Here is a 14,255-nt window from a genome sequence, read left to right as displayed (position 1 = left end):
ATACCTGTAACTGGTTACATTGTATGTATAATTTCTACTAAGTCAAAAACTTTACAAGTGTAAAGTTTTCAATTTCGTGTAAAATAACTGGAAAAGGCAAGTATTTAGCACAATCATGCCTTTCTAAATGCATACCTTGACACATAGGCTATTTGGTATCCATTCAATTAATCTTTGGATAAAATTATATTCTAGTTACTGTTTTAAGCTCTGGGATATATGATACAGATTAGAGGAGTAATTACCAGTGAATATGTTGAAGGTATGTGTCGCGTGTCTTTCTACCTTGATACTCATAAATTGAACTTGGGGGTGTACAATTTCTGTGGTAGCAACACTAATGTACTCTGAAAAGACCACAAAATTTTGAAATATAGTAATGTGTGATCTTACTGTATATTGTTGCCTATAGATTTGTATATTATAGAATTTATTATGTATACAAATATTTTTCTTTTTTTCTTCTGTTTTTTAAAAAGAGAACTATTATTTCAAACAGACTTCTTGACGACACAAGGGGAATTAAGTGATTGTTTATAAATTAGTTGGTTTTTGTTTGTTTGTTTTAAGTATATGTGATCAAGCTAAGTTCTCTAAGTTCTGTGCAAGCATTAAGACTGGAGCTTCAGGTCCCCAGCACCCACGCAAAAGCCAGAACAGTAATTCAAATGCATAATTCCAGCACTAGAAATAAGAGATAGGCAGATCCTTGCAGCTTTCTGTCTAGCCAGACTAGCAGAAACCATGAGTTCGATGATTAATAAGAGACTTTCTCCCCCAAAAATGATGTGAAGAGCAATTGGTGAGGACATACAGCATCAGCCTCTGGCTTATTACCACATAAAGGACCATCTCATGCACACATGCATATATACACATGCTTATTTTAAAAAAAATAATGTTTTTTTGTTTTGTTTGATTTTGTTTCTTTGTGTAGCTTGGGGTATTCTGGAATTTGCTCTATAGACCAGGCTGGCCTTGAAGACTGCCCGCCACTGCCTCCCAAAAGCTGTGATTAAAGGTGTGTGCCACTACTCTCCCCAAAAGTAAATTTTTGATTCTGATTCTCCATGCAGTGTCAAAGGCCATCTCTGCAAGATAACCAGTTGCATATAACTATTAGAACAGAAAGTTTTCATTATGTTATCAAAGATCTGAGAATATTAATCTGGAAGAAATGTTATCTTTCTTTTAGCTAGAAAAATATCTGAAATATTGACATCATTTTTAAAGGTCATGACTTACAGAATTGTGGTGGGTTAATCTGGTCAAATGTATTGATTAAACTTCATCTTTATATATAAAAGCAAATCTTCAGAATACATTCATGCATTAGATCTTTCTAAAGTAGATTATATGTCATTATTACATTTTAATTTTATTTACATAGCATTAGATGAAATTGGAAGGTGTAATGTAGTCATGGAAAGTCATTTTATAAAGAGAAAGAAAGATTTTTCACACCAATAATTTGCACCAAAATACCACAGTTTTTTTTTTCCACCCAAACGACATACCAGGTAAACTGGAGAATAACACAGATTTAATCCCATGTTCAATTTTTAATTTTGATTTAGAATAGAGTGACATGTATGAGCTCAAGACAGGAAGCCGCAAAATAAGCTGCAGTTTTGGCTAAAAGATGTTTCACACTGTTTAGATGGGGTGAGCTGCCTCTGGAAGGCAGAGAGCAGTAAAGCAGAAACATCTGTTAAGTGGATAAAATGAGCACGTCTATAAACGGAGTCAAGGACTACAGGAACTTACAGTTTCCTCTCACTTAAGAGCTTGTACTCGTGTATGTGGACTTGTAATACATTGTTTTGGATGTACTCCCAAATTCACATACTTAGAAGCAGATGTCATGGGGAAAGAAAATTAAGTTCAAAACAAGATGTCAAATAGTCAAAAATAAACAAGGACAGTGAATATAAGGCAGATAGGACAAAAAGATAAGAAGGAGCTAAGACCATTCTGGAAGCTATCTATGGAATCTGTCTTCTAGGATGCTTATCTTCATGGCTTTTATTTTGGTTAGCATAAAACGTGACTATCATGTTTCTGGCTGATTTTTTTTCACTTTAAATTTTCTTACTCTCATCCTCTTCCTTTCAACTAGTGTTATTATAAAAATTTCCCCAAGGAGTTATTGAAAATGAGAGGAAAACATCCCAGCAATGATCTTGGATCACATCCAGAAATTATTTTTAGTTCTTAGAACACATGGAGGATCATGCTACAAGCCATATACATAGAGCTTGGAAAGACATTTGACATCCTTAACATATCCATTTTGAGCACCAAAGCAGTTTATTACTAACAAAGACAGTATTCCAGAGCACCACAAAGTATATGTCGATTCCATGAGCTGCAGACCTTATACTTTCAGGCATGGGCTGGAGGCATTAAAGAATAGAATGGGGTTATTAGGTGGGATGCTAACTACAGCTAAGAGACTGTAGGCTTCCAGAGCCAGAAAACAGGGCTGTGTCCTGAAAGTCTAGCATAAATTTTGTTCTCCTCAAGTAGTGCAAAAGTCACAGAACCTGCACCCCAGGTAGACTCATTTGAAGGTAATATTACACAGCTCATAAAATTCCATAGCCCATTACTGTTTCCTTAAGTTATAGCCAGGAACCAAAGAGGAAAGTTCCATGCAGGAGTATGGAACACAATGGGGTTAATAGACATTGATATAAAATCAGGTTTACGATATCTATACCTACCCCGAAGAGACAGAAAGATGTTTCTTTCTTTGTAACCCACAAGGTGAAATGCCCAAATCACTGTCAGTGTTCAAAAATGGGAAGCAAACATGAATGTCGCTGCTCTGAAGTCAGGGCTGAAACAAGAATGGGTGAGTTAGTGGGCTTCTGTTATTCACAGTTCAGTAGGCGCAATTTCAAAGGGAACATTTTCTCTTCTTCCCCACAATGTTTGAAATTCTTTCATCCAAGCAGGTCAGTACATCCATTGCAAATACCACGCAGGCTGATTCTGAACTTAGAATCTACATGTCATGTCCTGGTAACCTGCTACTTCTCAGTCTTCTGGAGTCTAATATTTTCTAGGATACTTTATAAAAATATGAAACCAAGACATGTAAATGATTCATAGCATTCCAAGAAAAACATTTTGTTCTGAAGGTTTTATGACATATGTGATAAGCATTCTATATATTTTAAATGTCATACAACAACATTATATCAATATAATATATAAGCCTATATTGTTCGCAAAGTACTTGATTATACTTTGTTGAAACTGAAAAAAAAATTCTTAGAGTATAAGATATTCTTATTTTTTTATTTTAAATGTTTTATTTATTTTACATACCAACCACAGTTCTCCCTCCCCTCCTTCTGCTTCCCCCCAACTCCCCACAACCTACCCTCCATCTATTCCTATGAAAGGGTGAGGCCTCCCATGGGGAATCAACAAAGCCTGGCAAATAAAGTTGAGGCAGGATTGAGCCCATCACCCCTCCATCAAGGCTGAGGGAAATTCTCAGGAATAAACAAGAATGACCCCAGCTAAGACCCTGTAAATAATGGAGAAGTACCTGAACTGGCCTTCTCCTATAATCAGATTGGTGAACACACTAACTGTCATCACAGACCCTTCATCTAGTAACTGATGGAAGCAGATGCAGAGACCCACAGCTAAGTACCAGGCCAAGCTCCAAGAGCCCAGTTGAAGATATTCCCATTTTTAACAAGATGGATGACTAAAAATCCGAAGGACACTGTTTTTCTCAGATTTATTTATTTTGTGTGTTATGACCATTTTTCTTTTGCTACTTTCTTGGTGTGTGTTGCACCAGGTATGTACATGGTACACTTGGAGGAAGATATCAGAGCTCTTGGAGCTAGACTTTGGGATGGCTGTGGACTATCATGTAGGAGCTTGGAAACAAACCTGGAGCCTCTGCAAGAGCAGCAAGTGCTCTTAACTGCTGAATCAACCTCCTAGTCCCCTAAGCATACTATTTAAAGATCTCCAGAGTTTGCTTTGAGAAGTACAAGTTTCTTAAGAGACATAAGATATTGCTATTTTCAAGAATCAATCTTTGAGAGCCAGTCTGGAGAAATGAGGCACTATTTCACTGGAGATTGCTTTCCACATAAAAGTACCTGAAACTTCCCTGTCATTCAGAGGCAAGGTTCGTGCCAGGTGGTTCTTTAAAAGTCAGGGCAGGAGGATCCTACTTCTTCACTCGACAACAATAAGAAGCGTCAAAGAAGGACTATTTCCTACGTGGTGAAATGTGAAATAAGCCATTGTTATGTTAGATCCTTCTTGGAATACATCTCCCTTGGCTTTACAAGAAAAGCTAATTAGGTTTCCATCCAAGGTCTTGGGAACAGTCAGTGACTCTGCTTGTGTTCCTGTACATGCATTTAACTCTTTCAGAAACCGAATGCTGTTCTCTAGTCTTCAAACAGAAGACACAAATATCTATGTCATTTATGCATTCATAATACAGACTTTTCAGTCTCATTAAGAATATTTAGTAAATGGAAAAAAGCCGCCAAGCCTGATGTTTAATCAGAAAAGCAGATTCTTCTGTGTGAATGCATTAATCATGTGCGTCCATTCCATTACTGCTCAAACAGCACAAGAATTAAAATGTTATTTAGAATCACAAAGCATATTATTTTGTACAGCCCAAGGGCCACTGCAGAGGAAACCATTAATTTTTTACTAATGTATTTTTTATTAATTCTTTTTAAACACCCCTCTTTCAGGAACTCTGCTGTAGCCTGGGTCTGCTACAAAATCCCTCAGCAAGAACATTAGTTTGTCCTCAATTATAATAACTGCTTTGACTTTCTGGCATGTAACCCTTCATGCTAACTAACTGAATGAAATCGTTCCTCCCTTCACTCATTGCATGCTTAATGCTCTGCTTAGCTGTTAATTGGGGCCGTGTCCTGCTGTTTCAACACATTGGGCTTTGAAATAGTTGCTCTTCCTACATATTTTTCTCTTTTCTTCTTATGGTCTTCCATGTAGAATATGAACAAAAATGGCATCCTGACAGATTAGGTTGAAATTAGCATTTCCTTCATTGTTTTAACCCATAACTTAAACATTGACTTCCCTTTCCCTCTCCAGAGAGAGTTAAATTGTTAGCAAACTGTTCACGTAAGAATTGGGTCTGCCAATACTTTTCTGTTTCATGAGATTTGCATATTGACCTAGCCATGCCCACATGAGAAGTTTTTCCAAATAGAGAGGTGTTATCTGTTCGTTCTTTTACATTATGCACAGCTCCTCCTATGGCTTCTATTAAGAATGTAAGTAAGTTTATTTTGTGTTTTTAATGTGCTCTGTCACACTCTCTTTTGATTCATTTGGCTCGTGTGGTGTAAGTCTACTGTGTGCTTTAATATTCCCTATTTGGTATTTGAAGGGATCCTTGGAATTTTTTGAAAGTAATATTAGTAATCTCATTTATGTTTTCAACATTTCATCAGACTACTACAACTCTACGACATATTAATGTTGGTTTATTAATAAAAAAGTGTTCAATATCAATGAAACAGTCTTTAACGCTTCTATTAGGTAAAGAAGCGAAAATTGAAACACATATGTATGTTAAAATTCTACTTATAACATGCAACACACGTGCATAATATGTCTTCATGAATGATCTTTACTGTTCTTTGAATATTAAGTAATAATTGATAATTGGTTTCCTTACCATTGCTTTGTTAATTAATGTTTTGATATAATTAATAGGGTATTAAAACTCAGCTTTATCTTATATGAGTGTTAATTACTCCCTCTTCATTGTTTATAATCTGCATGCATAATTTTCTTCCTCATATAATATCATATCACTTTGATTTTATTCAATTCCTAAATATATAATTTTTTATAGGATGTATAAAACTAGGTATTAAGAATGTATTTATCATTTATTCTATTTGATGTATTATTATTTTATGTGATGGGGGTGGGACTTGTGTGCCATGGCTTCCATGTGGATATCAGAGGCAGATGTTAGCTGTCTGTTTCCAACTTTCATCATCATTTCCAGGGATTAAACTCATGTTCTTGGGTTTGCATTGTCAACGTTTTTTCCCTTAAGGCATCTAGCTGGCCTATGTATCCTTTCTTCCCCAGAAAATGGATTTAATCTCTGTTTTGGCAAACATCACAGTGAAGACTTTAGAATTTTCATTTCTGAGGGGGCCATGGTGGGCAACTGAAGGAATATAAATGAAGTAGATCAATGTCCAGAGGATAGTAAATGCCTAATGTGACAACACTGTCACTTTATGACTCGCTTAATATTAAGAATATTTCTTACCTATACAGACTACAATTATATTCCAATTTATGCAGAGATGTTACTTTTCATTTGCTGAAGTCTCAGAGAAAAGCAGCTCAAATTCCATAAACAGTTGTCAACTATTCTGAACCACAAACAGCCTAGATTTTTGTTTAAACATACATCATAATGTTATAGCCACCATAGGACTTTTCATCCAGCTTGAAGGTGTAGGTGTGTGGGCTTCCTCCTCCTCTGCAGAAAGACATCAGCGAAACAGTGACTACTTCTTGCTTGGTTTCAGATCCTATTCTGAATAAAGAGGGAGCCAGATATGAGTCATCTAGAAGTCTCTGTAGAAATCTTGTCATCTGTCACTTGCCTCCTCAGTCTGTCCCAATGTTTGTGTTACTCAACCTGTTGCACTTCCTCTTTTCACAAGAGCTGAAGTGCAGGAATCAGCGATCTGAAGCACTGACATAAAGGATTTTTTAAAAAGCCATAACTTTTGGATGCTCACCTTACTAGACCTGAATGGAGGTGGGTGGTCTTTGGACTTCCCACAGGGCAGGGAACCCGGATTGCTCTTTGGGCTGACGAGGGAGGGGGACTTGACTGGGGAAGGGGGAGAGAAATGGGAGGCAGTGGCGGGGAAGAGACAGAAATCTTTGATAAATAAATAAATAAAATGCAAAAAAATAAAAAAACCCATAACTGTTGGGTAAAGCACATTATTTTTTGCAATCTTAAAGCAAAGAGAAGCATCGTAACCATGACACAACCTTTAAATGCAAACGAGAGGAAGTTAATGAATAAAATACTAAATTCTGTAGTTTAAAAATACTTTTTAAATAGTAACCTTTTTAGTTAAACAATTTTTTTAATATCGAATGTCAAAATATTTTCTGCTTCTCTACCATCTATAGCTTTGGAGTTTCTTGTATAACTTGACAAAACTGCAGGACAAAGCAGACAAAAGCACACCAAAGGATTGGTATTTGACGCCTGATGCACACTCGAGTCAATTCTTATCTAGCAAGAAAAAGATAAAAAAAAAACATCTGACTGGTGTTTGCATAGCAATGAGACGTTCCCAAGATGCCTTACATCCATTGACTTTCCTATTTTGCCATGCATATCTGTTTGTGTATTGCTGCAATGGCTAACTATAAGGCTACATGTACTTCACATAGAACACATCAGCTACAAATACGGTTAAGGGATCATTAAGAATGAAAATCTCGGCCTGCTGAGATAGCTCACCAAGCAAAGTGTTTGAGGATCTGAGCCCCATTGCCAGAATCCATGAAAGAACCCCAGGCCTGGCCATTCGACTCCCAGTGCTGGGGAGATGGAGACAGGCAAACAGCTGGGAATTTATGGCCCTCCATCCTAGCCCAGTCACCGAGTCCCTAATTCCATTGAAAGGCCTTGTATCAAGCAACAACAACGAAATGAACAAATCGTACACAGAGTTGACCTCTACCCTCCATATGCATTGAATATATGGACACATATCTCTGTATAAACATGTTGAATATGTTTTGCACATACATAAATACACATACATGTACATATCCTCTTTCTCCATAAATACACATATACAGACATGCAAAAACAACCCAAATCTTTACTTTCAAACGGACATAATATTTTTAAACGACTTATTGCTCAGCTTGTGTTTTCTTGACATTCATGTTGTGCATTTGATTCTTCTGTGTGCTTTTTGAGTCTCGTTCAAGTTGGCTGTGTTGACTATGCGGCTGAACATTCACCAGTGGCCCCTCAGAGTGTAAACTTCGTTCTTTATCCTGTTCAATGGAGTCTGCAACACTTTGCTCTTCAGAGAGAGCCAGACGATGACATTAAACTGCTGACTAAAACACAATCCAAGTAAATGCGGCGTTCACTTAGGCATCTATTTTCAGGAAATATGTTTTTCTGTTAGTGTTCACAGTCTGTTAGTGGTCAATATTCTCTCTAAGATGGACCTTTTCTGCCTTTGTGTTGAAAAGCTGTTTCTAGACTGTCGTGTTGCTATTTATATGCATGAGAATTTAATTTGAGGAAAAGTATTTATATCAAAAAGAATGAAGTCCATAACAGATATTTATAAAATACACAATCTCAATGAAAATATTAAGATATTCTTCATCCTTCCTTGTCACAGTTATAAGAAGATTGCCTATAGTTTCCTTTTGAAATGAATAGGGTAATTAATTTATATTGAGGTTACACAAAATCATTTTATCTTTCTCCCCAAGTAAGTGGTCTGAAATCAAAGTGAAAATCTAAAAAACCTGAAGTATTTCAATGGCTTCTTGTTTATAGTTAGATGAATATGTCGGTATATTCTCCCTGAAAATCTCGGTCAAGATTAATGTGAACAATATCATATCTCCTATGATATTTCAACCCAGTGAGTGAGACACGCCTACAGGAGACAGCAGGAGCAATCTAAAGCCAAGGACTGTCTTAAACCTGAGCCCGTGGACTAAATATATCCCTGTCAGTGCCTCCTAGGTTGCTTCATTTCAGGAGAGACTTGCAGACAGATTTCAAGCGACCCTGCCAGCTCTAGGCCAGAGTAACCTTCTGGAGGGGTCGCCTGTCTGATCCTGGGATCTTATGAAAGTAGTCCTCATTTTGAGGATCTTGCTTTTCCCAAAGTGCAAGGTCTTCTGTTTGGTTAGGCACCAATACTATTAGTTCCACCCAAGGTGACTGAGGCACATATACCTTCTGCCCTGAGACACCATGCTCAGTAGTATTTAGATTTGAGTGGATTTTGCTAGTTATATTTTGGATGAAGACATTTAGGTTTTATCTTGGTTTTTGGGTTTTGAGAATAACTTTACCATTCTCATAAATTTCAGCAAAATTAACAACAAAAAAATGATAAATAGTTTAGAACTTCCAGCTAAAACAATAGGCCATTTCCTTTTGTAAAATCTGTTTGTCATCCTTGTTGATTGACAGCGTTTCCGATTGTTTTCTAAATTATTAGTCTGAACATACTTCAAGTTCCTGTTCTGTAGTATAGAAAAGGACTCTTCTCTGCGTTTTATGAACTCGGATTTGCAAGTCCAGTTGTAACGGGCCAGCGAGTTCCCTAATTTACTTTCTACTCTCTTTCGGCCCAACATCTGGAATAATGATTGCGTTTGAAAACAAAGTATAGGAGGGGCTCACTTAATCAGTTCCATTTGGTTCTCTGGTTCTCTGACCTCTGACTTACTTGGGCGGGAACACGGTCAAAAAAAAAATGGATATAGGTGATGGGGCTTCTCCAGAAATAGACCCTTGTGAACTTAATAGCAGTGATGTTTGCTCTTTTTTTTTTTTTCAATTCCGCTGGCAACAAACCACAAACTGGGCTCTGACATTGAGTTTTTGTTTTTTTTTTTTTAAGCTTGTTTCAACTCTCACACACATAAGTAATGAGGAATTCAGGCTAGGGGTTTTCTGCTGAGGACCTTTGCTTTTCGCCAGTTGCTTTCTGAGATGATTGCAGCAACTGGTGGAGAGTTCCTTAGCCTTGCAAAGGTAAGTCAGATGTTTCTTTCCTTAACTTAAAAAAGAAATAAAAATGATAGAATTTTTTTTATCTTTCAATAGATAGGAGACGACAGTATTTAAAAAGCAACTTTTATACCAAAGAAAATGAGTCTACGTAAAGTCAGTGCTATCTTCTAGACTTCATTTCAAAATGAATGTGTTGTTTATCAAGCTTCTTACATTTTTGTTTAATAGTATTAAAAATATGTTCAGTGGCTAATGACATTTGAATTTATGATTCTTGATATCATCTGTAATTGTCAACATTAATTTTTCAATATTTAAAATTATCTAAATCCAATTTGAGTTCTATTTTAAATTGTCTACTTAAATATGTTTCCTTTAAATGGTGACAAGGAGCATTCTTAGTGAGCATTGATACAGTGAGATTAGTTTCTGCAAACGACTTGTTAATCTTAAACCAACAGTGTGTTTTGTATGCAATTTGTTATCTGTTACTTTTCCATGTTATTGGCTTGTTGTTGAACTTTCAATGCACAACTTTTAGTGAACTTGATTTCTCTCTACATGATTAAATATACATGCATTAAATATACATTTACCAAGCACTTTTCTTTAATGAACAAAGATATTTTATTTGCTAAAAAGGACTGGGTTACTTCAAACAATGACCTAAAGTTTAATTAGTGTGTATGTATTAGTATATAATTTAATATTAAATGTAAAATAAAAAGGGAAGTTAATGCCTTTAAAAAATTCAAAAAAATTGTTTCAAATATTAGAAAGACATTTCCATAATTCATAATTTTGAGTTTAAAGAATAGATAAATCATTCTAGGTAAGTTGACTATCTAATTAAATAATGTTATAAATAACTATAAACGGCATAAATTCTTTATAATTAATTTAAATTGTTTTTGAAAATGTAAGGGTTCCAGGACTTTTCAGTCCTTTGTGAGATGATTTTAAGTAGATAATGCCTTTTAAAAATGTAGGAAAACATTGTTGTAAATATTGTTTTGTGAATAAGTAAGAACAAAATCTTTTAAAAGTTTTACAAGTTGGTACTCCAGGAGTCTTTGAGAGTCTATAAATTAAAAAATAATGTAAAATACACTTTCTTTCAAGATAATAGTTAAAGCAGAATAATAAACTGAGTTCAGATTATCAGATAACAGGTTGGCCTGGGGGAAAAAATTAAATTTAACAATGGGAGTGGTGCTTGTACAGAGCGTACTGAAAACTTTGGAATTCATTTTGAATGTACTGGTTGTTTCTCTTATCTTTAAGGAAGATTGTGGGTTTTTTCAATTACTTTGCATGAATTTGTGTTATTTGCCTATTTTGCTCTTAATTTCCTGAAGAAATCAATTATGTTACTATTTTTGTAATTTAATCCAAGATATTAGAGTTAACTTACTAAAATCTCAAGTAACATGGTTTGAGGGAGTGACTAATTCACATATTCATGTTATTGAAATTTGAAAATATTTATGTATTTTATATGATTATATTTAGTGGGATTTTCCAAATCATGCCATTGAGCAACATGAAGTAACAGCTATTCCTGCATTATGGTTACTTAAAATGATATTGCATAATACCCCAAACTCATTGTGTGTAAACTTAATTTCTTATGGTGGGATTATCGATACCTTATCATGTTTGATTTTATTGAGCCCTTGCAATCTTGTTTAATCTACTACAACTCAGAGAAAACAGAATCAAAGCTAATTTATGAAAACCTAGAAATAAATATTTACTTTTTAATTTCAGATTTCAAAGCCTGGATACCTTCTAACTATCGTAGAATATAGGGTAGAGAAAGAAACACTAATAGCATTCCTACTTAGGGATAAATTATTAAAATATTCTTACCCAAGGCTTGTATCTCCAGTCTCACTTCATTTATGTGTTAAAGGAGACAGAGCCTAGGTCATTGCTATGTCTATCCATTGTCAACAATTGTCAAAGAAACTCAGCTTATAGAAACCATAAAAATTGATTCCCAGGCTTGGGAAAGAAGGTAATACTTTTGGATCATCAACTAGATATTCTTTGAATTTGTTGCTCATTGAAGAGATCTCCCTGCTGTTAAGTTTAAGCCAATGTGTCTAAAGAAATCATTGAAAGATTGTAGTTCTCCTTTGTTCTGACTCAAAAAGACAGACTGACTTTGCATGACTTGGGTACCATGTGCATAGTACAAACTCTTTATTGTTTACCAAAGATTATCACCAAGACAAGTTTTATTGTAATTTGCTAAGTTTAATTAAGTAGAATGATTTATTAGCATTACAAACACCTGTTTATGTTTGCTGAAATGTTCGCTTTCATATGATCTATTAAGATGTAAATGGACATGAGAAATACAAAAGATTCTAGTGACTTCAATGAGACAAGGTATTAGAGATCAACCTTATCAAGATATTTCTAAGTTTTCTGCAGAATGCTTGAGTTCTGCAGTGGTGGTTTAGAAGCCCTGGGAGGCATAGCTGAAAGAAAGGCCATAGTTCTTCCATTTAGTTCTTCTATGAGCTTTTGTTTAATACCAAAACATATGTGCAATTTAACCTGAGTGTTCTATTTCTACACAAAAGTTTAGAAAGTTGGCCTCAGGTCCTTTGTTTCAGCATGATCAAGTATTATCAGATAACTGAACTCCTTTGTGTGGGTTTGAGTATATATTTTGTGTTTATAGAATCATGACTCTCCAAAGGCCAGTAGACGTGGTGGAAGGTAAATGTGTGAAAAGGACGCAATACATTGTGAAAATTCCGTTCTCACACTCATCCTCAGCCTGTTATTCATTAAATCTCCCCTCATGGTATTGTCACATAAGGTTATCATGGGTAGGTGCTGCTCTTTTCTTGGGTACAGAAGATTCTCCATGAAGAGAATGGCAGTTTTGGCAGAGTCTTGTGGCCTTGTTTCCCGTAAAGTGGAAGAAGCTTTATGTGTAGAATAGGAATTTTCTTCTGTCGGTAGATGATAAATCCAGTAAAACCTGTGTCCCAATCTGACGCTGAAACATTTTCACATTTCACTGCTCACATCTCTGAAAGGGCTACCTGTGGGCCATGCCTCTTCTGGGTGGAGTTTCCCAGGGAACCCAGCTTGAAGCACACATGGGAACAATTAGAGAGTCTCAGGAGAATTTGCGCCACTGCTTAGCATACTTTCCAGAGAGGCTGCTTTTAGCTCATCCTACCTCAGGCTTTGCCTAGTCTCTCAGTTTCTACTTGCTTCCCCATGTAGTGGAAAGGCATTGTGCTTCAAGGTTCATGACAACAGGAAGAGGAAGAAGAAGACCACTTCCCTTGCTTCTTTTAACGACCTTGTAAACTATAAACTCCATTCAAAAGCCCAGGAAGAGGAATCTGTATGTATTTAATACACCAGATAGGATAGAAGCTGATCCACCTTAGAGTCAAGACAGGTATGTAACGAGTGACATTTTAGATCCTGCACCCTTTGCCCCTCTTCTTTGAGATTAGTCCAGAGAATTCTCTGTTCTTGGTTATCCTTTGCTTTCTAAATTTCAGTGCTTCAAGCCATAAATAATTTATTGCAAATAATAATCTTTAGTAAAGAATGGATTTTAGGAAAATTAATCTAAGATATGAAATGAAATGGCCTATTGTAAAACATGAACAGCTCTGCTATTGAGAAAATGTCATTTTATTAGACCCGAATTTTGTGTTCCTTTATAACTGTATTTACAGAAAGTTGTTAAAACAAAAACAAAACACTGCCTTTCTCTGAAGATAAATATGGATGGTCAAGCTGCAGGCTAGACTGTGCTAAACTGAGCATTTATGACTTCAGATCAATGAAACACATACTGTTTAATTTCATGAACTATGAGAAAAAAATGTGATTTCACAATGAATTCCTCACTACTCATATGTCAAGGACGTAAGTGAAACTCAAGCAACATGTATCTTCCCTAATTTTAGGGAAAATTCAGAAACTGTATGATGACACAATGTAATGATAATGAATCAGTTACCAAAAATGTCAATTGCTGGACAAGCTAATATCTTCCACTCTGTAAAATAGCGACACATAGTTGAAAGCATGTTTAATAAATAGTTACATTAATATTTACTTAACTATGATCCAACAAAATGTATTTCTTGATACTTTCGTTTACTAAGAAATTTGATTCAGCATCAGTGATGTGTGGAATGTCTCACTTCAGTTTGAAGCAGACAGAACTCAGACTGTACCCAAATCTTTCTATTGCCTGTTATACTGATGCATGTGTCTTAAGATTGGTTTCTAGGTGTTACAAAGCAGGCTCTGTTACTTGGATGCTACAGTTACTTGGATGCTACAGTAGGTGCTGTATAGCTACCCATATTCTATAGAAACTCTTTCCTATCATGCATTAGGATAACTAAGTAAGAAAAGAAGATTCTGAAAATGTATCTTCACAACTGTATTTTAACAT

At 35.6% G+C, this 14,255-nt stretch overlaps 1 protein-coding gene across 10 annotated transcripts in view; it reads left to right on the top strand.

The window, feature by feature from the left end:
- Nucleotides 1–14,255, top strand: part of Cd36 (CD36 molecule (CD36 blood group)) — a 78,492-nt gene that overhangs the window by 32,932 nt on the left and 31,305 nt on the right. For 2 of the 10 annotated variants that reach the window (XM_075956517.1, XM_075956523.1), the window contains exon 1: nt 9,710–9,826. The exons of 7 other annotated variants lie outside the window; for them this stretch is intronic. The gene's annotated coding sequence lies outside the window, so the exon portion shown is untranslated. Of the gene's footprint in view, nt 1–9,709; nt 9,827–13,057; nt 13,239–14,255 lie in introns of those variants that run through there. One more of the 10 variants, XM_075956519.1, reaches the window with a different exon arrangement.

This window comes from Microtus pennsylvanicus, chromosome 22 (genome assembly GCF_037038515.1).
Source record: "Microtus pennsylvanicus isolate mMicPen1 chromosome 22, mMicPen1.hap1, whole genome shotgun sequence".
Classification (NCBI taxonomy): domain Eukaryota; kingdom Metazoa; phylum Chordata; class Mammalia; order Rodentia; family Cricetidae; genus Microtus; species Microtus pennsylvanicus.
The sequence above is the reverse complement of the archived record's forward strand: the minus strand, read 5'-3'. Positions and strand labels throughout refer to the sequence as shown.